The 23,216-nt window shown below is 39.5% G+C and overlaps 1 protein-coding gene and 1 pseudogene across 2 annotated transcripts in view; one reads left to right on the forward strand and one right to left on the reverse strand.

The window, feature by feature from the left end:
• The window catches only part of RFC3 (replication factor C subunit 3), a 559,111-nt gene that overhangs the window by 477,091 nt on the left and 58,804 nt on the right, over positions 1 to 23,216 (forward strand). For both annotated transcript variants that reach the window (XM_060287864.1, XM_060287865.1), the window contains one exon: positions 17,203 to 17,262. The gene's annotated coding sequence lies outside the window, so the exon portion shown is untranslated. The remainder of the gene's footprint in view (positions 1 to 17,202; positions 17,263 to 23,216) is intronic.
• LOC115866575 (destrin pseudogene) lies at positions 19,557 to 20,043 on the reverse strand (annotated as a pseudogene).

Genomic DNA, 23,216 nt, shown 5'->3' on the forward strand with positions numbered 1-23,216 from the left:
ACATCTTCTTTATCCATTCATCCGATGATGGACACTTAGGTTGTTTCCATCTCCGGGCTATTGTAAATAGAGCTCAGTGAACATTTTGGTACATGACTCTTTTTGAATTATGGTTTTCTCAGGGTATATGCCCAGTAGTGGGATTGCTGGGTCATATGGTAGTTCTATTTGTAGTTTTTTTAAGGAACCTCCATACTGTTCTCCATAGTGGCTGTACCAATTCACATTTCCACCAGCGGTGCAAGAGTGTTCCCTTTTCTCCACACCCTCTCCAGCATTTATTGTTTCTAGATTTTTTGAAGATGGCCATTCTGACTGGTGTGAGATGATATGTCATTGTAGTTTTGATTTGCATTTCTCTAATGATTAATGATGTTGAGCATTCTTTCATGTGTTTGTTGGCAACCTGTATATCTTCTTTGGAGAAATGTTTATTTAGGTCTTCTGCCCGTTTTTGGATTGGGTTGTTTGTTTTTTCGTTATTGAGCTGCATGAGCTGCTTGTAAATTTTGGAGATTAATCCTTTGTTAGTTGCTTCATTTGCAAATATTTTCTCCCATTCTGAGGGTTGTCTTTTCGTCTTGTTTATGGTTTCCTTCGCTGTGCAAAAGCTTTTAAGTTTCATTAGGTCCCATTTGTTTATTCTTGTTTTTATTTCCATTTCTCTAGGAGGTGGGTCAGAAAGGATCTTGCTGTGATTTATGTCATAGAGTCTTCTGCCTATGTTTTCCTCTAAGTGTTTGATAGTGTTCGGCCTTACATTTAGGTCTTTGATCCATTTTGAGTTTATTTTTGTGTATGGTGTTAGGGGGTGTTCTAATCTCATACTTTGAAATGTACCAGTCCAGTTTTCCCAGCACCCCTTATTGAAGAGGCTGTCTTTTCTCCACTGTATATTCTTGCCTCCTTTATCAAACATAAGGTGACCATATGTGTGTGGGTTTATCCCTGGGCTTTCTATCCTGTTCCATTGATCTATATTTCTGTTTTTGTGCCAGTACCATACTGTCTTGATTACTGTAGCTTTGTAGTATAGACTGAAGTCAGGGAGCCTGATTCCTCCAGCTCCATTTTTCGTTCTCAAGATTGCTTTGGCTATTCGGGGTCTTTTGTGTTTCCTTATAAATTGTGAAATTTTTTGTTCTAGTTTTATGAAAAATGCCAGTGGTAGTTTGATAGGGATTGCATTGAATCTGTAGATTGCTTTGGGTAGTAGAGTCACTTTCACAATGTTGATTCTTCCAATACAAGAACATGGTATATCTCTCCATCTATTTGTATCATCTTTAATTTCTTTCATCAGTGTCTTATAATTTTCTGCATACAGGTCTTTTGTCTCCTTAGGTGGGTTTATTCCTAGATATTTTATTCTTTTTGTTGCAGTGGTAAATGGGAGTATTTTCTTAATTTCACTCTCAGACTTTTATCATTAGTGTATAACAATGCCACAGATTTCTGTGCATTAATTTTGTATCCTGCTACTTTACCAAATTCATTGATTAGCTCTAGTAGTTTTCTGGTAGCATCTTTAGGATTCTCTATGTATAGTATCATGGCACCTGCAAACAGTGACAGCTTTACATCTTCTTTTCCAATTTGGATTCATTTTATTTCCTTTCCTTCTCTGATTGCTGTGGCTAAAACTTCCAAAACTATGTTGAATAAGAGTGGTGAGAGTGGGCAACCTTGTGTTTTTCCTGATCTTAGTGGAAACGGTTTCAGTTTTTCACCATTGAGGACAATGTTGGCTGTGGGTTTGTCATATATGGCCTTTATTATGTTGAGGAAAGTTCCCTCTGTGCCTACTGTCTGCAGGGTTTTTATCATAAATGGGTGTTGAATTTTGTTGAAAGGTTTCTCTGCATCTATTGAGATGATCATATGGTTTTTCTCCTTCAATTTGTTAATATGGTGTATCACGTTGATTGATTTGCGTATATGGAAGAATCCTTGCATTCCTGGAATAAACCTCACTTGATCATGGTGTATGATCCTTTTAATGTGCTGTGGGATTATGTTTGCTAGTATTTTGTTGAGGATTTTTGCATCTATGTTCATCAGTGATTTTGGCCTGTAGTTTTCTTTCTTTGTGACTTTGTTGTCTGGTTTTGGTATCAGGGTGATGATGGCCTTGTAGAATGAATTTGGGAGTGTTCCTCGCTCTGCTATATTTTGGAAGAGGTTGAGAAGGATAGGTGTTAGCTCTTCTCTAAATGTTTCGTAGAATTCGCCTGTGAAGCCATCTGGTCCTGGGCTTTTGTTTGTTGGAAGATTTTTAATCACAGTTTCAATTTCAGTGCTTGTGATTGGTCTGTTCAAATTTTCTATTTCTTCCTGATTCAGTCACGGCAGGTTGTGCATTTCTAAGAATTTGTCCATTTCTTCCAGATTGTCCATTTTATTGGCATAGAGTTGCTTGTAGTAATCTCTCATGATCTTTTGTATTTCTGCAGTGTCAGTTGTTACTTCTCCTTTTTCATTTCTAATTCTATTGATTTGAGTCTTCTCCCTTTTTTTCTTGATGAGTCTGGCTAATGGTTTATCAATTTTCTTTATCTTCTCAAAGAACCAGCTTTTAGTTTTATTGATCTTTGCTATCGTTTCCTTCATTTCTTTTTCATTTATTTCTGATCTGATCTTTATGATTTCTTTCCTTCTGCTAACTTTGTTTTTTTTTTGTTCTTCTTTCTCTAATTGCTTTAGGTACAAGGTTAGGTTGTTTATTTGAGATGTTTCCTGTTTCTTAAGGTAGGATTTTATTGCTATAAAATTCCCTCTAAAACTGCTTTTGCTGTATCCCATAGGTTTTGGGTCATCGTGTCTCCATTGTCATTTGTTTCTAGGTATTTTTTGATTTCCTGTTTGATTCTTCAGTGATCATTTTGTTATTAAGTAGTGTATGGTTTAGCCTCCATGTGTTTGTATTTTTTACAGACTTTTTCCTGTAATTGATGTCTAGTCTCATAGCGTTGTGGTCGGAAAAGATACTTGATACAATTTCAATTTTCTTAAATTTACCAAGGCTAGATTTGTGACCCAAGATATGATCCATCCTGGAGAATGTTCCATGGGCACTTGAGAATAATGTGTATTCTGTTGTTTTTGGATGGAATGTCCTATAAATATCAATTAAGTCCACCTTGTTTAATGTATTATTAAAAGCTTGTGTTTCCTTATTTATTTTCATTTTGGATGATCTGTCCATTGGTGAAAGTGGGGTGTTAAAGTTCCCTACTATGATTGTGTTATTGTCAATTTCCCCTTTTATGGCTGTTAGTATTTGCCTTATATATTGAGGTGCTCCTATGTTGGGTGCATAAATATTTACAATTGTTATATCTTCTTCTTGGATCGATCCCTTGATCATTATGTAGTGTCCTTCTTTGTCTCTTATAATAGTCTTTATTTTAAAGTCTATTTTGTCTGATATGAGAATTACTACTCCAGCTTTTTTTTGGTTTCCATTTGCATGGAATATCTTTTTCCATCCCCTCACTTTCAGTCTGTATGTGTCCCTAGGTCTGAAGTGGGTCTCTTGTAGACAGCATATATACGGGTCTTCTTTTTGTATCCATTCAGCCAGTCTGTGTCTTTTGGTGGGAGCATTTAATCCATTTACATTCAAGGTAATTATCGATATGTATGTTCCTATTCCTATTTTCCTAATTGTTTTGGGTTTGGTATTGTAGGTCTTTTCATTCTCTTGTGTTTCTTGCCTAGAGAAGTTCCTTTAGCATTTGTTGTAAAGCTGGTTTGGTGGTGCTGAACTCTCTCAGCTTTTGCTTGTCTGTAAAGATTTTAATTTCACCATCAAATCTGAATGAGATCCTTGCTGGGTAGAGTAATCTTGGTTGTAGGTTTATCTCCTTCATCAGTTTAAATATGTCCTGCCACTCCCTTCTGGCTTGCAGAGTTTCTGCTGAAAGATCAGCTGTTAACCTTATGGGGATTCCCTTGTGTGTTATTTTTCCCTTGCTGCTTTTAATATGTTTTCTTTGTATTTAATTTTTCATAGTTTGATTACTATGTGTCTTGGCATGTTTCTCCTTGTTATCCTGTATGGAACTCTCTGTGCTTCCTGGACTTGATTAACTATTTCCTTTCCCATATTAGGGAAGTTTACAACTATAATCTCTTCAGATCTTTTCTCAGTCCGTTTCTTTTTCTCTTCTTCTGGGACCCGTATAATTCCAATGTGGGTGCGTTTAATGTTGTCCCACAGGTCTCTGAGACTGTCCTCAGTGCTTTTCATTCTTTTTTCTTTATTCTGCTCTGCAGTAGTTATTTCCACTATTTTATCTTCCAGGTCACTTATCCGTTCTTCTGCCTCAGTTATTCTGCTATTGATCCCTTCTAGAGTATTTTTAATTTCATTTATTGTGTTGTTCATTGTTGCTTGTTCCCTCTTTAGTTCTTCTAGGTCCTTGTTAAATGTTTCTTGCATTTTCTCTATTCCATTTCCAAGATTTTGGATCATCTTTACTATCATTCTGAATTCTTTTTCAGGTAGACTGCCTATTTGTTTCAGGTAGACTGCCTATCCTCTTCATTTGTTAGGTCTGGTGGGTTTTTACCTTGCTCCTTCATCTGCTGTGTGTTTTCCTGTCTGCTCATTTTGCTTATCTTACTGTGTTTGGGGTCTCCTTTTCACAGGCTGCAGGTTCATAGTTCTCGTTGTTTTTGGTGTCTGTCCCCAGTGGCTAAGGTTGGTTCAGTGGTTTGTGTAGGCTTCCTGGTGGAGGGGACTAGTGCCTGTGTTCTGGTGGATGAGGCTGGATCTTATCTTTCTGGTGGGCAGGTCCACGTCTGGTGGTGTGTTTTGGGGTGTCTGTGGCCTTATTATGATTTTAGGCAGCCTCTCTGCTAATGGGTGGGGTTGTGTTCCTGTCCTGCTAGCTGTTTGGCATAGGGTGTGCAGCACTGTAGCTTGCTGGTCGTTGAGTGAAGCTGGGTCTTGGTGTTGAGATGGAGATCTCTGGGAGCTTTTCGCCGTTTGTTATTACGTGGAGCTGGGAGGTCTCTTGTGGACCAGTGTCCTGAAGTTGGCTCTCCCACCTCAGAGGCACAGCCCTGACTCCTGGCTGGAGCACCAAGAGCCTGTCCTCCACACAGCTCAGAATAAAAGGGAGAAAAAATAGAAGGAAAGAAAGAAAGAAAGAGGATAAAATAAAATAAAGTAAGATAAAATAAAATAAAGTTAATAAAATAAAAAATAATTATTAAGAAAAAACTTTTTAATAAGTAAAAAAAAAAGAAAAAACCCCAGACGGTTAGAACACTAGGACAAATGGTGAAAGCAAATCTATACAGACAAAATCTCACACAGAAGCGTACACATACACACTCACAAAAAGAGGAAAAGGGGAAAAAATAATATATCTTGCTCCCAAAGTCCACCTCCTCAATTTGGGATGATTCGTAGTCTATTCAGGTATTCCACAGATGCAGGGAACATCAAGTTGATTGTGGAGATTTAATCGGCTGCTCCTGAGGCAGCTGGGAGGGATTTCCCTTTCTCTTCGTTGTTCGAACAGCTCCCGGGGTTTAGCTTTGATTTGGCCCCGCCTCTGCGTGTAGGTCACCTGAGGGCGTCTGTTCTTGACTCAAGACAGGACGGGGTTAAAGGAGCAGCTGATTCGGGTGCTGTGGCTCGCTCAGGCCACGGGGAGGGAGGGGCATGGAGGGCGGGGCGAGCGTGCAGCGGCAGAGGGCGGCGTGACGTTGCAGCAGCCTGAGGCGAGCCGCGCGTTCTCCCGGGGAAGTTGTCCCAGGATCACCAGCAGTGGCGGGCTGCACAGACTCTCGGGAGGGGAGGTGTGGAGAGTGACCTGTGCTCGCACACAGGCTTCTTGGTGGCGGCAGCAGCAGCCTTAGCGTCTCATGCCCGTCTCTGGGGCCCGCGCTGAGAGCCGCGGCCTGCGCCCGTCTCTGGAGCTCCTTTAAGCAGCGCTCTTAATCCCCTCTCCTCGTGCACCAGGAAACAAAGAGGCAAAAAAAGCCTCTTGTCTCTTCGGCAGCTGCAGACTTCTCCCGGACTGCCTCCCGGCTACCTGTGGCGTACTAGCCCCCTTCAGGCTCTGTTTACGCTGCCAACCCCAGTCCTCTCCCTGGGATCCGACCGAAGCCGGAGCCTCAGCTCCCAGGCCCCGCCCGCCCTGGCGGGTGAGCAGACAAGCCTCTTGACGTGGTGAGTGCTGGTGAGTGCTGGTCGGCACCGATCCTCCGTGCGGGAATCTCTCCGCTTTGCTCTTCGCACCCCTGTTGCTGCGCTCTCCTCTGAGGCTCCGAAGCTTCTTCCCCCCTCCGGCACCTGCAGTCTCCGCCCGTGAAGGGGCTTCCTAGTGTGCGAAAACCTTTCCTCCTTCACAGCTCCCTCGCACTGGTGCTGGTCCCGTCCCTATTCTTTTGTCTCTGTTTTTTCTTTTGCCCTACACAGGTAGGTGGGGAGTTTTTTTGCCTTTTGGGAGGTCCGAGGTCTTGTGCCAGCGATCAGTGGGTGCTCTGTAGGAGTTGTTCCACGTGTAGATGTATTTCTGCTGTATCTGTGGGGAGGAAGATGATCTCCGCGTCTTACTCTTCCGCCATCTTCCCGTGATCCTCTCCTCCTCCATATTTAAATCCATGTCCTAAGTGTAACATTTCGTTCATTGTAAAGCCCAAAAAACACATGAAGAATTTGGGATTACTAATTTGATTAAACCTGTTAGGTCAAAATATTATTCTTCATGGGAGATTGGATTGGTATTTGGACTGCTGATGTGAAGTTTTCCATTTTGACTGTTCCCTATGGGAGCTCTGTCTCAGCCAGTAGCAGCCCTTCTCAGGGAACCAGTTTCAGAAGGAAACCTGATTAGAATAGACAAACTGTGGCTGGTGAAGCCGACGGACACCTTATAAGTTTTAATATGTGGCAGATATGAAAGTCAATTGCTTTTGCCCCAATATTCTTACTAGAAGTGAGGCATACGCATGATACAATTTTCCTTATATACATTTACATTAACGGCCACTTGGAAAGGACATTGAAACACATTTCATTGTTTCAGAATCATTCTTACAGAAGTCTTTTTGTTTTACTGTTTCTGTCTTCCCTTTTAGAAGATATGTGAAAATGGGTTGATGTTTATGTGATGTAGTTGTTGGAAAACAGGCGTATTTATATCAATAAAATGGAAGAGAGGGGTTTCTGTCAAATTGCCTACATATTCTGTGCTAGTGGTCTTCTTGTTTCTATAGATGCTCACTTGTTATACTCATTCTTTCCAAATAATTTGTTCATTGTCCATAAGTTAAAGCAAGCATATTTACGTTTAATATAAAGATGCATTCAGACATCTAATAGGCATTAATCTCACTGGGATGATTGATAGGTAAGACATTGGTGTCTGGAAACAAGCTTTGGGCCAAATAAAGGCCTGCAGAGCAACCCTTCATAGCATCGTCCTTTCTCTGAAATGGTGAGACTTGGCCCCATCACACAAGTGATATTCATCTTCTTAAGCAGTTTCTCAACATTCCTGAGATACCAAACCAATTGTGAAGGGCAAGGTCTTAGACCCCAGTTATCCTTGGCTAAGGAGGCTCGTGGGTATAGTTCGCTCAGGTGTGGCTGATAGCTAGAGTGAGCGCCTTGGAAATACCTACAGCTTGACTTTCTGTGCTGCAGCACCTCTAGGCAAAACAGGGAAACCTGAGCCTCCTCTGTTTGGAGCTTGTTTGACTGTGGCCAGTGTTTGGCTGACCCTATCATCTTTTTTTTTTTTGAGCCACTGTATACTCTAGATAGATCTCAGTCATGAGCTAAACTAAATTCATGTACTTCCTAGAGTGGAAATAAGCCCATTACCATTAGTTCACGCCCAGCATCATGGTTCTTGCTAACTTGATCAAATTCAGAAGCATTCAGTGTTATCTTCCCTTTATGTGTCAGCCCCTGCGTTGGGGAAAGTTGGTGTCTCTGTCTTTAAGAATAGTCTTTTTCTTAGGAAAGAATAAAATAATTTCTAGTAAATATCCAGACATGTTTTATTTTTGCGTTCTTGGACGACTATATTAATAGGTGTTTTTCTCTGAAATAGAATATCAGTTTTATTATTGCCAGCATATTTATGATATTGATATTGATCTTCTATAATTTTCATTTGATCCTATATTCTTTTCAAATGTTTTGATACACAGTTCACTCTATCTATAGTTATAAATTTTGCCTTTGTTTCTGCTTTGGTTGAGATCTAGACAATTGGTTGTATTAATTCCTTAAAATAGTTTGGTTAAAAATTCTCATTCACATTCACATTGGATACTCCATACATATAATCCCTGAAGGTATTCTATAAGTGATGCTTGATATTGATAAAATACATTTTGCTTTGGTTCAAATCTCATAGACCTTTGGAATCAGGAACATCCTTAAGAGTATTGTCAGAGCATCAATATCTTAGTCCAGTTTGGAATATTAATCTGTATCTTAAACCTTGTCTTATTTCTGGGCTTTCAGTTGACTATGTACCTTTGAATTTACATATGCTTCTTTTTTTTTTTTAAAGATGTTGGGGGTAGGAGTTAATTAATTAATTTATTTTTGCTGTGTTGGGTCTTCGTTTCTGTGCGAGGGCTTTCTCTAGTTGTAGCAAGCGGGGACCACTCTTCATCGCGGTGCGCGGGCCTCTCACTATCGCGGCCTCTCTTGCTGCGGAGCACAAGCTCCAGACGCGCAGGCTCAGTAGTTGTGGCTCACGGGCCTAGTTGCTCTGCGGCATGTGGGATCCTCCCAGACCAGGGCTCGAACCTGTGTCCCCTGCATTAGCAGGCAGATTCTCAACCACTGTGCCACCAGGGAAGCCCCATATGCTGCTTCTTATATTGTAGAAGAGGAAATCATATTCACTGATCCCCCCACCTTTCCTACCCTCCACATCACTTCCAGGCACTGACAAATATCAGTTGTGTTGAAGTGAGAGGGAGAAGTGAGGGGATCTAGACATCTACTTGGTCCTATGGTCCCCAGTGGTATCAATACACCATTGTAGTCTGAGTTGCCTTTCAATCTAGATACTGAAGTTGTTTCTGAGTCTTCTCCTTTCTTCATTCAGTCACCTCATCCTAATGATTGTTTCCTTTAAATGCCTCTGATATCCTTCTTTCCCTCCATTGCTGCTGTTACTCCTTTGGTAGGAGGCCTCTTCACCATACATCTTAAATATTCCAACAGCCTCTTATTCATTTAATTGATTTAAAAATATTTTTCTGAATGCCTTCCAGTGTCAGGCCCAGAACCCTGGGGATACAAAGATGTAAAAGGCAGCACGTTTGGAAAGGGCCTTCAGGCTATGGGGATGGCAAACGTGAAAACAGAAAAGGCATGATACAATTTGGTTAAGTGCTATAATGGAGATAGAAACAAGGGCTTCAGAAGCCCAGAGGAAGAATTTGAATTTTCTGTCACTTAAATTTGTAAATTATAACACATCAACCAAGTAAAACTCTATTGTCCTGCATCTTGTCTCTTCTACTCACCTCTAATTTTTCACTTTTTAAAATTTGCTCTTAGATTAGATTTCCTAAAAGGTAAACCTGATCACACCTGTCTTCTCAAAGGCTCCCTCTGATTTTTTCACTACATACAGATTAAAGTCCAGACATTATTCAACACCAGAGTTTACATCATGATTCATTTCTAACCCTGAGTCCACTAGTTTCCTTCTGTTCCCATCCCTGTCATTCTCATCCTGTGCATAAAATGCAACCCCTATGATTGTTTACTGACCTCACTAATCTCGTTTTCCAACAACTTGATACTTCTTCCCTGATTCGTCTTCTTACAATGAACCTGTTCTGCCCTGGAAAGTTCCAATCTGTTGGAAACCCGCCATTTTAACTCATACCTTTTCACATAATTCTCCCTTCAACCACTCTTGTTTAAGTGAAAACTACCATTCTCTCAAAGGACCCCATCTTTCTTGCACTCCTTTTATAGGGAGGCTTCTCTCTTCTCCCCACATATCAGGTTTATGGCTCATGTAAGAGCTAGCACAGCAAGAGAGGGCTCAACAGTCTCTCCTACACCTATCAGACTTGCACTCTTTTATAAAATCTTTCTTCTTCTCTTTTTTCTCCTCCTTTGGCTGCTTGCCTTCCTCCCTCCCTCCCCCTCCCTCCCTCCCTCCCTCCCTCCCTTCCTTCCTTCCTCCCTTCCTCCCTTCCTTTCTTCCTTTCCTTCTTTCTTTCTTATGACATCTATGTATAGCCTTATTTTCCTTTGTCTCCCTCCTCATCCTTATCATAGCTTTCATCTCTCTCCCATGTATTTTGAGGACTTTACCTCTCAGAGTTTCACAGCATCACTCCCTATATCAGGCAGGTAGGGTTTAACTTGCTATAACAAAGAAATGCCCTGAAACCATGGCTTAAATAAGTTGTTTTTTTTTGTTTTTTTTTTGCGGTACACGGGCCTCTCACTGTTGTGGCCTCTCCCGTTGCGGAGCAACAGGCTCCGGACGCGCAGGCTCAGCGGCCATGGCCCACGGGACCAGCCGCTCCGTGGCACGTAGGATCCTCCCGGACTGGGGCACGAACCTGTGTCCCCTGCATCGGCAGGTGGACTCTGAACCACTGCGCCACCAGGGAAGCCCTTAAATAAGTTTGAAGTTTATTTCCATCATGTAAATATCCAAATAGGTGGTCCAGGGACAGCATGGAGCTCAATAGAGCTGAGGATGTAATAGAGTCTGACTCCATTTTAGATGTTTGACTGACAGCTCTCAAGCCCCACCCCTCCCTCTTTCACTTTTGCCACACATCTGGACAAGGCAGTAAGGAAACCCCTGTAAACCTGCCATTGGCACCAGCAGGAAGATCAAACCACACAAACGCTGGCCAGCTTGGGAACTTTTACCTCGGCCCCAAGTCTTAATCACAGTAAAAACCAAGGCCACTTACTCTTCCCTTTGCTCAAGGCATTTTGGACCTACTTGAGTGTCTGCCCTGCTCTCCCCAGAAAGCCTCATTATATGAGTAATAAACATTTTCATATCCCGTGTGTGTGTGTGTGTGTGTGTGTGTGTGTGTGTGTGAGAGAGAGAGAGAGAGAGAGAGAGATCATCAGTCTTGACATCTGAACCAATTTTAGAGAGAGGGCATTGATCCTACACCCTGCTAAACAACCACATAATAGGGATCTGACTTATTTCTATCTTATAATATTGCCATTCTCAATAAGCAGTTTGCATTATTTCATCCAATATGGCTGCTTCAGCTCTTGCCATCATATTCACATTCCAGTTAATGGAAAAAGGAAGAGGGGAAGGGATATACACACAATTTATTTTCAGAGCACAAACAGTAAGTTGCACACATTATTTCTATTCATGTTTCATTGGCCACAATCTAGAAGCATAGCCATGTACACGGTCACAACATAGCATCAGCACAGAAAGCTGAGAAATGTAGTCTTTATTTGGGCAGGCATGCCACATAATCCATATAATCTGTGTAAGAAAAAGAGAATTGATGTTAGGAGATGACCAGCAGTCTCTGCTACACTTACTTAACTGTCCAAAGGAGGGCAAATTACCTAGCTTTCACAAAACAAGGAGCTAATAGTCTTTAGGGCCATTATGAGAATAGGAGAATTAAGTTCATATTCCTAGCCTAGTGATTTGCACATCGTAGGCACATTATAAATAGTAATTGCTGTTATCAAATAATTTTAAAAGTATTAACAATATTAATAATAGTAATATTTCTCTTTACTATAAATTCTGTCATCATCATGGGAAAACTCAGGTCTATATGGTGGACTAATAATCCAAATATTTATCCTTTCTTGATTTTAAATTCCAGTTGCCTTCATCTCATTCTGTTTGACCAACCTAATGTCATTATCACGCTCTGTTTCTTGCCCTTATCTAAAATTTTCACACTGTAGGCATTGCTAACTCCAGTATTCACTCTGTCATCTTAACCGACTAAACAACTTTCTTCTATTCTTTCCTTTTCTCTTCCATCCTTCTGTTCTTCCACCCTCTCATTCTTTCTTACTTTTATCTTTCCATTTTTTTTCTTCTCGACAATTTCAGTAGCTCCTTATCACTGCTCTGTTATACTTCTGTTTTTTCCTTATCCAACCCCCTTGCACACTCTCCTTGGAAGCTAGGATTACTAGTTTCCATACATCCCTTACTCTTCAGCTTCGCCATCCTCAATAGATGGCCACTTTGTGTTAAGGAATAGAGAGCCATTAGGAAATAACTACTGCTTACGTACTTCCCCTCCCTCTTTAAAATCAGAGAGAATCTGTTTCTCGTCCTCTCCAAAGCTAATCTCTTTGTCTCATTTCTTCCCAGGCATTTATCTGTTCGAAGCCCTCTTGTTTTCAATACATTTAACCATTTCATGTTCATCATCTTCTTTTCTCAGAAGATGTATGTCTTAGTCAATTTGGGCTGCTAAATGAAAATACCACAGACTGGGTAGCTTATGAACAGCAGAAATTTATTTCTCACAGTTTGGGAGGCTGGGAGGTCCAAGATCAAGGTGCCAGCATGGTCAGGTTCTGGTAAAGGCCCTTTTCCATTTCACAGACTGCTGATTTCTCTCTGTGCCCTCACATGGCTGAAAGGGCTGGGGAGCTCTGTGGGGTCTCTTTTCTAAGAACATTAATCCCATTTGTGAGGGCTCCACCCTTAAGCACCTCCCAAAGGCCCCACATCCTAAAACCATCACATAGGGCCTTAGAATTTCAACATATGAATTTTGGGGGGGACATAAATATTCACAACATAGCATTGTATTAATTATCATTGCTGTGTAAAAAATTTTCTCCAAACTTAAGACAAAAAAATGGATTGTCTCGCAGTTTCTGTGGATCAGGAATTTGGATGCAGTTTTAGGTTACTCAGAAGTCTGTAATCAAGGTGTCATACAGGGCTGTGATGGTCTCATCTGAGGCCAAGGGAGGAGACTCTCCCAAGTTCCCTCATGTAGACCTTCAGTCCTCACTGGCTGTTGGACTTTGGATCTTAGCTACGCATAACATAGGCTTCTCCATAGGATAGTCTACAAGCTGGCAGATGGCTATGTCCAGAGCGAATAAGGGAGAGAGAACAAGCAAGATAGAAGTTGCAGGTTTTTGTAACCTAATCTGAGAATTGACATGCCATCACTTTTACCATATTCCATTCATTAGAAGCAAGTCCTTAGGTCCAGCCCACATCAAAGGAAAGAAGATTACATAGAGTGTGGGGACCAGGAGGTGGGGATCATTGGGAACCATTTGAGAAGCTGCCTCCTACCAGACTACACGTGATGACACATGATTACTACAAGACGGCACATGTCTTCTTGGTAGAGCATCTTGAAAGGGTAGTCCAAGTTCACTGTTTCCAGTTCTTCCTCATCCTGCTTCTGTCTCTACCACTGTTGTTATGTGGCTCCACTGAAGTCACCGAAGACTTCCTAATTGCCAGGTCAAATAGGCAATATTTTTGTCCTTAGATTATTCTGATTTTCTGCAGAATTTGACCATTTGGTATAACTGACCTCCTTCTCTAATCTCTTCCCTAACATCATTCTCTCTTAGTTCACTCATTCCCTAGTCCCTTCTTCTTTCTTTATCATCTTACATGATGAGATCATCCAGGGTTTGTTCTCTGCCCTCTTCTCTTTCTACTCTTCCTGAGAAATCCCATTTACATCCTTGGCTTCAGCTGCCCTACACATGCTGATGACTCCAGCCCAAATTTCTCTTTTGTCCTCAAGGCACATATATCCTGGTAAACTGCTAAATGACCGTCCCAACCTTGGCATTGCAGATTTAATGTCTCCATAACTTTCCCCCACACCCATCCTCCTGAGTTTCTCTCTTGAGGGACTGCACTCCAGCCGTGATTGTGGGAGTCAGTCTAGGCTCCTCTCTCACTTCCACAACAGGGACTGAGTGCTGTCCGCATCATACCCTCTCCTGTTACTTACACTGGCTCCGTCCTCTCTGTCTCCACTGCTGCTCTTGCCTGTTCAGCCCCTTATTGTTTCTCTTCTTGGTTATTAATTCACCTCCCCGACTTCTGACTCCTCCCCTCCAATCTGTCCTCGGCACAGCTGTCAAAGTGATCTTTCTAAGAGGCAAATGCGGTCACATCATCGCCCTGCTTTAAAACCCTCCAGTGGCTCCCTATTTTCTGTGGGATCAAATCTGAATGCCATGGCATGGCGTACAATGCTTTGGCCTCTGTCTCATTCTTCTCCCATTTTTCCCCTCCCAGTCTCCTGTAAGTACTCCATGCTCCAGCTGTACTGAAATACTTGTGATTCCCCGACTACACTCTGTGTTTTCTTGCCTGTTTTCTTGGGCACATGCTCCTTATTTTGTATTAAATGATCATCCCTTATGAGACTAGCTAACTCCTACTCTTCTGGAGGCCCAGCTTAAACGTCACCTGCAGCAGCAATTCTCTGAGGCATTTCTCCCAGTCAGACTCATTTTGCTTCCCTCCTTTTATGTTCTCATAACCTTTATGCAAACCCAGATTACAGTGCTTATTCTAGGTTATAAATATTGATTTCTTGCTGTCTCACCCACGAGAATGTGAGCATGTGAACTCCTTACAGGCAGGTACAGATATTTTACCTCTGAGCCCTCCACAAATCCTGGTTCATAGGAGGCATTAAATAAATGTTTGATGAGTGAATAAATATTCATTCAAAGCCCTCAAGCCAAACTGACATTCCCTGTGCACTCACCATACCATTCTATCTCCTTCCCTGAGTTCTAGCTTTTTCCCACCCCTACACCGGCAATCAGGAGTAATCTGTCAACAAATAAAGGTGTCTTTTGTAGGAAAAAACATTACAATATTTATGAAGTTGGAAAATTAACAGTTGTTTCAGTTGTTATTGTTTTTGTTTTAATACACACAAGACACGAGAGAAGCTAAAGTTCAAACTTTAGTTTTGGCAATTTAAGTATCTACATGTATAGTTACTATATCTTATATGTATCTATAAAAGACAGTGAATCATCAATCAGTGGACAATATAGAACTGGTTGTAAGTCCCCCGAGAGAGGAAGGAGGTCAGCGCTGGTCTTCATTACTGTGTGGCCACAGGGGTGGAGTACCATCTTGGTTGAGCATTGACCACTGGGTCTGGTGGGTGAAGAGGGGGTGCATGATGTTTGTGGGTGAGAGTGAGGGCAATGAGTTGAGTCTTTCTGATAGTGGTTTGTTGTAGGGTGGAGTAAAATAAGGTCGTATTAAAGAAAGGTGTGAAGATTGCCTTAATCAAATTTCAACTTGATCGTGTAGTAAAAAGAAAAGCTATTGAAGTGTGTGAACTGAAGCACACTGCTGTGCTTCCAAGTACTATTGTAATCTTCCCTGGCAAGGTCAGGGAGCCAAATATGTTCATAGAGTCATGGCTGCATTCATTTTTATTTTTGAGAAAAACTTAACAAATACTACTTTAAAAAATTTAATATGGAGCTAGTAGAACTCAGGTTGGACCTAAAGCTGTTTTAGTGAACCGGAATCTGGGAAATACTGTGTAAAGTAAGCATCAATCCAACTGTAGCCAGTTGTTCTTTTTCATATGAAAATATTTACCTCTAGATTTGATTCTAAATTCCCTATTGCCCTAATTTGTTGTTGTAAAATATTTTAGTAATACATATAGAAATACACAAACACGCAGTTGCACATTTAAGTGACTGCTGGAGAATGCCAAAGTATAAGATAATCAATTTCTTAAAATCTAAGTATCTGAACCAGTTCAACCCATGTTTATATTATACTTGCTTACTAATTAGTCTACATTGGGTTTAAAATAATCCTCTTTTATCGGTTAAAATTTCTGTCTCCCACGTATTTTTATTCTATTTGACATAACATTTAGATAAAGGATGATTTTTTTTTTTGTAATGAATATGTCTGTTGAATTATCTAATTTTAAGTGAGTGGTAATCTGTTTCTTCCCACTCCAGTTCTTTTTTGCATAACGGAAAAAAAAAGAACAGGTTAATTTTGATAACATTTAAAAAAATAACGAATTTGGAAATTAGTAAAGGTTTTCTTCCAAGTCCATTATAATCTTGTTTTTCTTGTAATTAGATAATTGGTCTAATAAAGTATGTTGAATATTTTTATCTCCTAGATGTGTAAATATACTATGCTTGTAGATTTAAAAATTTACTTATTTTTCTTCACTTTTTCTGTCTAATTTGATACCTTGACCTCAAAATACCTTTAATACTCTTCTCAAGCATTATATGCAACTAATATATATAAATTGAATATAGTTCCAAAGTAAGGGGGGGAAGTTTTTGTGTTTATATACAGTACAATGTGCCTATATCTTTGCTTTAAGTGACAAAGAACCTTGAATTACTTTTCAAAAACAGCAGCCTTGGAAAGCCATTTTTTCAGTAGCACTCGCTATTATATCATTCTCATTTTTCAATTGAGTTTCTGTTGAGCTGAATTTTATAGCATTAATTCCCAACCTGCCTGAGTTGGATTCATTAAAAAAAAAAACTCTAAGTACATATCTAACAAGCTATATACATTAATCTTGGGCTTAACCTCTTTTAAACCACTGGTATAGGTGGGAAACCTCTAAACATTGATTGCCCCTTGGGGTATGGGGTTGATGGGAGGTAGGAATAGTTTCCTGCAAATGCAAAGAGTCAATTAGCTTTTATAACTGCTCTTCAATTAAAATAAAAATAGAATTCTCTGGGGAGAAATCTAACCAGAAAGATCACTTCACTGTAAATAGGCCAGTCAATTTTATAGAAAAAAGCCTCCAGCACCTAGCACTCATTCCCATATATATTGATTTATTCATTCAAGCAATATTTCTGAGTGCATATGCTGTCCAAGGTATACTGTGTCCATCAATTACATTTTATACACACAGTGATATGAATCAGTTTTGGCAACAGGGCAAGTAAAACAAGGACTAGTAATAGTACCACTACTACTAATACTACTGGCAACAATCACCAGTGACTGTGAATCTCTAATATGCCAGTTATTACTCTAGAATCCTCATTTTCAAGATTGCTTTCAAAAGTGTGGCAAGAGAGAGATTATAATGTCCAGTTTACAGATAAGATATTGAGACAGTTTATGTCTATCATGAGGCCATCAGATGTGTATGCAGTAATATTAAAAAAACAATTGGTAAAATCTTCCATTTCCTTTGCAGAGAGAAGATAGCATTATCAAAGTGATGATACACAGAGAGAGGAATTGAAGAAAACCTAAGGTAAGAGTTTCCTTATTCTCAAAATCCAAAGAGAATGAAAGTAGAGCAAAAATCAGGGTTATATCAACAATTACCTTCTGCCTTTTACCTTCAAATCAGATTCATTGTTAATGGGGAGGAGGTAAGTAGAAAGTGAGACGAAAAAGAAAAAAATGATGTTGGGTTCTAACCTGCTCCATTCTGACTTAATTGTACAATGTTTTTTTCATTTTTTAAGTTTTAAATATCATCTATTGACATCCAACAAGGATTTAATTTTCTTTCTTCACCAACCCACACCTACACATTTTCCTTACCTTGGCCTCTCCACAGTTATAGCGCATTTATACTATGTGTTTAGTTTTTTACATTTTTATGGCTGTGGATATTACTTATAGCCAAGTCATGCAATGTATTATAATAAAATTCATTTCTAGTAATTTAAAAAATTTCTTTGTAGTAGTTATAGCTGTTTGTTTTATATGAGCCTATTACTTAGTTGTTCCCAAATCCTCTGCTAGAAGTTAAAAAAAATTCTATAACGTATTTACAAACCATGTAAACTGGTTCCACCCACTCTGGATGCTTCTACAAATTTCTATTTGTCTCCAATGTTCTGAAATCTCATACTAATGTGACTTAGTGTAAGACATTTTTCCAGCCATTGTATTGAGCACTTGGTAGGTTCATTAATGCAGAAAATCACATCCTGCATTTTGAGTATTTGTTATTATTATTACTTATTTGATAATTGTCCTCTTGTATTTTCTCTCTTCTCTCTCCTGATCTTGTGGAATTTTTTATTTTTATGTTGTTCTGATTGTGCTGATCCTCTTTTTTTTCTAATTTTTATCTTCTGTTTTCCATCACGTTACCTTTTCATTTTAGTTTATTGGAGGTTAAATTCCAACATTTTATAGGGCTTTGTATCTCTGCTATCATAATTTTTAATGTCTTAGAGTTTATTTTGTTCTCTGAATTTTCCTTTTATAGCTTTTTACATAAATAGTGTGTTTTTAGGAGACCAATACTGATAACTTTTGAAGTATTATTTTGCTCTCTGCATTCTCTATTTTCTTCATAAATAATAGTGAAAAATATAAAATAACTAAAAAAATTAACTAGGAAAGTATAAACCTTTTCAAATAGCCGTTGCCTTGCCTAGCTCCCAGGTTCTCTAGCCCCATACTTTATTTCTTCAAAGTACATGTGACTTCCTAACATTGCATTTGCTATTTGTTTACTGCATTCTTACTGACTAAAACTCATACTGGAATGCAGCTTCCTTGAGGGTAGAAGACTTTTGTACTCCAATGCCTAGAAAACAGTGACTAAGTACATGATAGGTGAATCAAAAATCTTTATTGGGTCAATACATGATGAAATAAGTGAAGAAAACTATAAAGTCTATTTGAGAACACAGCATAAGACTTGAACTGATGGGAAGGCAGATCATGTTCTTATTTGGGAACACTGACATATTTTAAGGTCATTTTTCCTACCATGTTGAAAGAAGGTAGGAAGTTCCAAAAGTAGAATACGGAGATCACTTTTGGCTCTTGCAGTCATCTAACAAGGTGTAAAGATCACCTGGACTGAGGTAGTAGTAGAGATATAGAGTGAAAAGGTCAGGCAAAAATCTACTTTTGCAAGAAAATTCAGCAAGACTTGCTGTGTTGTATTGCATAACATACATCCACAATTAGATTCTATTTTTAAAAAATCATTTGTGTTTTTTCCTAATGATGGCTATCTAGGTTGCCTCCAACTCCCTACCTCTATAGGTAATGCTATATTGATAATCTTTAGGTATAACTCCTCATGGGCTTGTGGAATAGCATCCCTGACCTGGTAATACTGAGATATGAGCTATATCTGAATTTTTTTCTGAATGGCTAAAACTATTTATACTTCTACCAACAATCCATCAGAATTCCCGTTGTCCTGTACCCTTACCAGTGCTTGGTACTGTGTGACAATCTTTTTCATTCTAATTTCATGGGTATAAAGGGATCTCCCATTATTTTAGTTTAAGTTTCCCTAATGGTTAGTGAGGATGAACATTTCTACATTTCTAACCATTGAGGTTTTCCTCAGCTTATTCATATCCTTTTTGCATGTTTTTTTTTAAACTTTAGAGTTTAGATTTATTTAGGGCCATTTGCACATGTTCATAGAATAGTTAGTTTACCCTAACAAATGATGAGACAGCTCTCCCTCAGTGAGTCCCTTGCCTAAATGTATTTGCTTTACTTGTATAGCAAGAGGATAACATTAAACATGGAAGCTTTCAATTTGTGACACCAAACAGTGATCTATACAGGGCATCCTTCAAAAGCTACGATTAAGGATCCACCTAGCTTTTCAGCAGTACAAGTCCGGTTGAGGTCTTCTGGCCCATTTGCCTGACATTCGTGTTTTATGCCTTGAAATTTCTTTTTGATTGTATCCTTGGAGCTTGCATAGACCATTTTACGTTTCAGAGGTTCTAGTTCTGGTGCCCACAAAAAAAGCATCAACTCCTCTTTTCTGGATTCCTTTGTTCCGAAGCTTGCATCATACAAAGTATATAGCAACAATCTTTTTCAGGAAGCATTTCCACAAAATGCTTGAAAGGATCAGTTATGGTTACACCAAAATCTCTTTGCTGCCTTCTACAATGAGGCGCTTTTCGTCTACACTGAGACAAAAAATGACAGCCTTCTTTCTTTTCTTGATTTCTTCTGGTGCGGAGCACTTCCCAAACTTTAGTGTCATAAAAATGTGACATACTTCATCAGCAACTTGCACTCCTGTGGCCATGTTCACTGTGGTGGTCGCAGAGCGCAGACCCGCATGTTTCAGTTGATTACCTACCTTTGTCTTGTTGATTTGTAGAAGTTCTTTGTATGGTCTAGTTAATAATTCCATCTTGGTTTTGGATGTCTTTCAGTCTGTCACATATCTGTTAACATTGTCCTTGATTTCACTGTGCACACACACAAAAATTCCTGAATTCAACAGACATGATGGGATCTTGGATGGCAGCGGCCAAGTGACAGTACATAATCACTAAAAATAAGATGGACTTGTTACCATAATGGATGACAGAACAAAAGCAATCATCACAGCAGTCTTGCCCACGGAGATTGTCAACATTAATTAGTTATTTATGGTATTCCTAGGCTGGAATAGTTGGGCAGTGTATTAGTTTCTTAAGGCTGCTGTAACAAAGTACCACAGTCTAGGTGGCTTTAAACAACAGAAACTTACTCTCTCACAGTTCCTAAGTCTAGAAGTCTGAAATGAAGGTATAGGTACCATGTTCTCTCTGATGCCTTGTGGGGAGAATCTGTTCCATGCCTCTCTCTTAGCTTCTGGTGTTGCTGGCAATCTTTGGCATTCCTTGGCTTGTTGATTCATCATTCCAATCTCTGCCTCCTTCATCACATGGCATTTTTCCTGTGTCTGGGCCTCTGTGTCTCTTTTTTTCTTCTTATAAGGATATCAGTCACATTAGATTAAGGACCTACCCACTCCAGTATGACTTCATCTTAACTAAATCTTAATTACAACGGCAACAGCCTTATTTCCAAAAAAGTCACATTCATAGATATTAGAGGTTAGGTCTTCAATATACATTTTTGCAGGTTACCACTCAATGTACAACAGACAGCTTATTAAAGTTTTATTTGATTTATATAAGCAAGAAGCTCCAAGTCTGGTGTAAGAATCCTAACCTGAATCTCCAAAGAGAGTTATGGTTCTTTAATCAATTCCAAGACTTAAGTCAGTTGACAAATCTAGAGTCTCCTGAATGAAGGGGGGGCCACGTCCTCTTGAAGAGGGAACCTTGTACGTAGCCGAAAATTGATGCTTCCTCTCAGCTGTCTCCAAAGGAACTTGTGCCCAGTTGCCAGGGTGGTTATGCACTGAGGAAGGGAAAATAATCAGACTCTTCAGGGTTTACTAAACGCTGGCTCTGAACTGACACCAATTCCTAGAGATTCCTAAGCCACAAGTAGGGGATTTTGAATATGAGGTGATTAATGGAATTTTGGCTCAGGTTTGTCTCATAGGGGGCCCGCTAACACACCCCTGGTATCTATAGGTGTCTGTGGAAGATAGAGGTGCTGCTTGAACCTTTGGCAGGCCCTGATAGAATTACAGTGCAGACCTTTATGATTTTGGAGCAAAGCTGTGTCATCCTCTGCAGACAGCTACGTTTTTGGGAAACAGGTTTCTGATTTGTTACTGGCCTGAATGCTTGACCATGGACTACCAAGTTTCCCACATGACCTGAGCTGCCTATCCTGAATGGATGTTGTCTGACCCACCAAGTCACAAAATTATATGTGTGCACAACCCTCAGTCAGTGAACGAAAGTCATATAAATATATAACATTGAACCCAAGAAGATCCTTAAAGCCATGAGCAATATCCAGCTTACTCCTACTTCACTGTTTTCAACTCACACCTATGAGGACTTTCCTATGACTAGTCAACTGGAGAAGAAAACTTTTAGATCTGAATTAAAAATGGCTCTGCATTATTTGTTGGTACCATCTGAAAATGGATGGTTGCAGCACTATAGCCCCAAAAAGATGGCCTTGAAGGACAGTGGTGAAGAAAAATTCTCCCATTTGTTAGAACTTTGAGCAGTACATTTGATTGTTAAGTTTTTCTTGAAGGAGATATGGACAAAAGTAAAAATATACATCTTTTCATGGGCTGTGGCTAATGGTTTGGCTTGCTGTGGGAGACATAGAAGGATTAAAACATTTGTGAGAAGGAGGTCTAGGGAAGAAGTATGTGAATTGACCTCTCCTAATAGGCACAAAGTGAGAAGATATGTTATGTCCTACCTGAGTGCTCACCAAAAAGCAACTCAGAAGAGAAAGCTCTTAATACTAACTTGGACAAGATGACCTGTTTTGTGGATATCAGTCAGCATCTTTCCCTTTCTTACCTAGAAGCTGAGACTGCTACTGGCCACTTCAGGCTCTTAATAACATTGAATAAATAGGCAAAAAATGATGACTTTAGTGGCCAGGGTGATTGATCCTGACAATGAAAGGGAAATCAGGTTGCCAATATGCAAAGGAGATAAAGAAGAGCTATAATGCAGGAGATTCTCTGGTCTGGCTCTGAATCCTCCCATGTCCTGTGATAAAAGCCAACAAATCCACACAGACACTTGTCCATGAATGTCCACAGCAGCATATTCATAGTAGCCAAAATGTGGAAACAAACTGCATGTCCATCAACTGATGAGTGGTTAAACAAAATTTATAGATTTTTTGTTTGTTTGTTGTGTATTTTTATATATTTCATACTGAATGGAATAGCATTTAGGCATAAAAAGGAATGGGGTACTAATATACATGCTACAATATAGTGGAACCTTGAAAACATCATGCTAAGTGAAAGAAACCAGACATACAAAAAAACACACCTATTATATGACTCCATTTATATGAAATGTCCAGAATAGGCAAATCTATAGAGACAGAAAGTACATAAGTAGTTACCTGGGCCTGGGTGGCTTAGGGGTAAGAAGGAGTAACAGCTAGTAGATACAGGGTTTCTTTTTGGGGTGATGACTATATTCTAAAATTGATTGTAGTGTTTGTTGTACTACTGTGTGAATATTACTAAAAACCATTGAGTTGTACACTTTAAATGGATTAATTGTATGGTATGTGAATTATATCTCAATAAAGCTGTTTCCAAAAGAAAAAAGCCAATGGAAAAGTACAACAATAAAATTCAGACAGGAATGTTAATAGCTCAGGCCCTTTAAAATTGAAAGTTTGATTTTCCTTATTAGGCAAGGGACTATGACTAGCCAATATGCTTGCTTTATGGTAAAAAACAAATGTTATTTTATTTTGTAGCTCAAATTGTTCTAGCTTTGGCCATTGTAATTTTTCCATGCCTCCATCCTTTTGTTTTCTGAGCACTGCTTCACCTTCTGGCACTAGAAGATGCTCAGG

This window comes from Globicephala melas, chromosome 18 (genome assembly GCF_963455315.2).
Source record: "Globicephala melas chromosome 18, mGloMel1.2, whole genome shotgun sequence".
NCBI lineage: Eukaryota > Metazoa > Chordata > Mammalia > Artiodactyla > Delphinidae > Globicephala > Globicephala melas.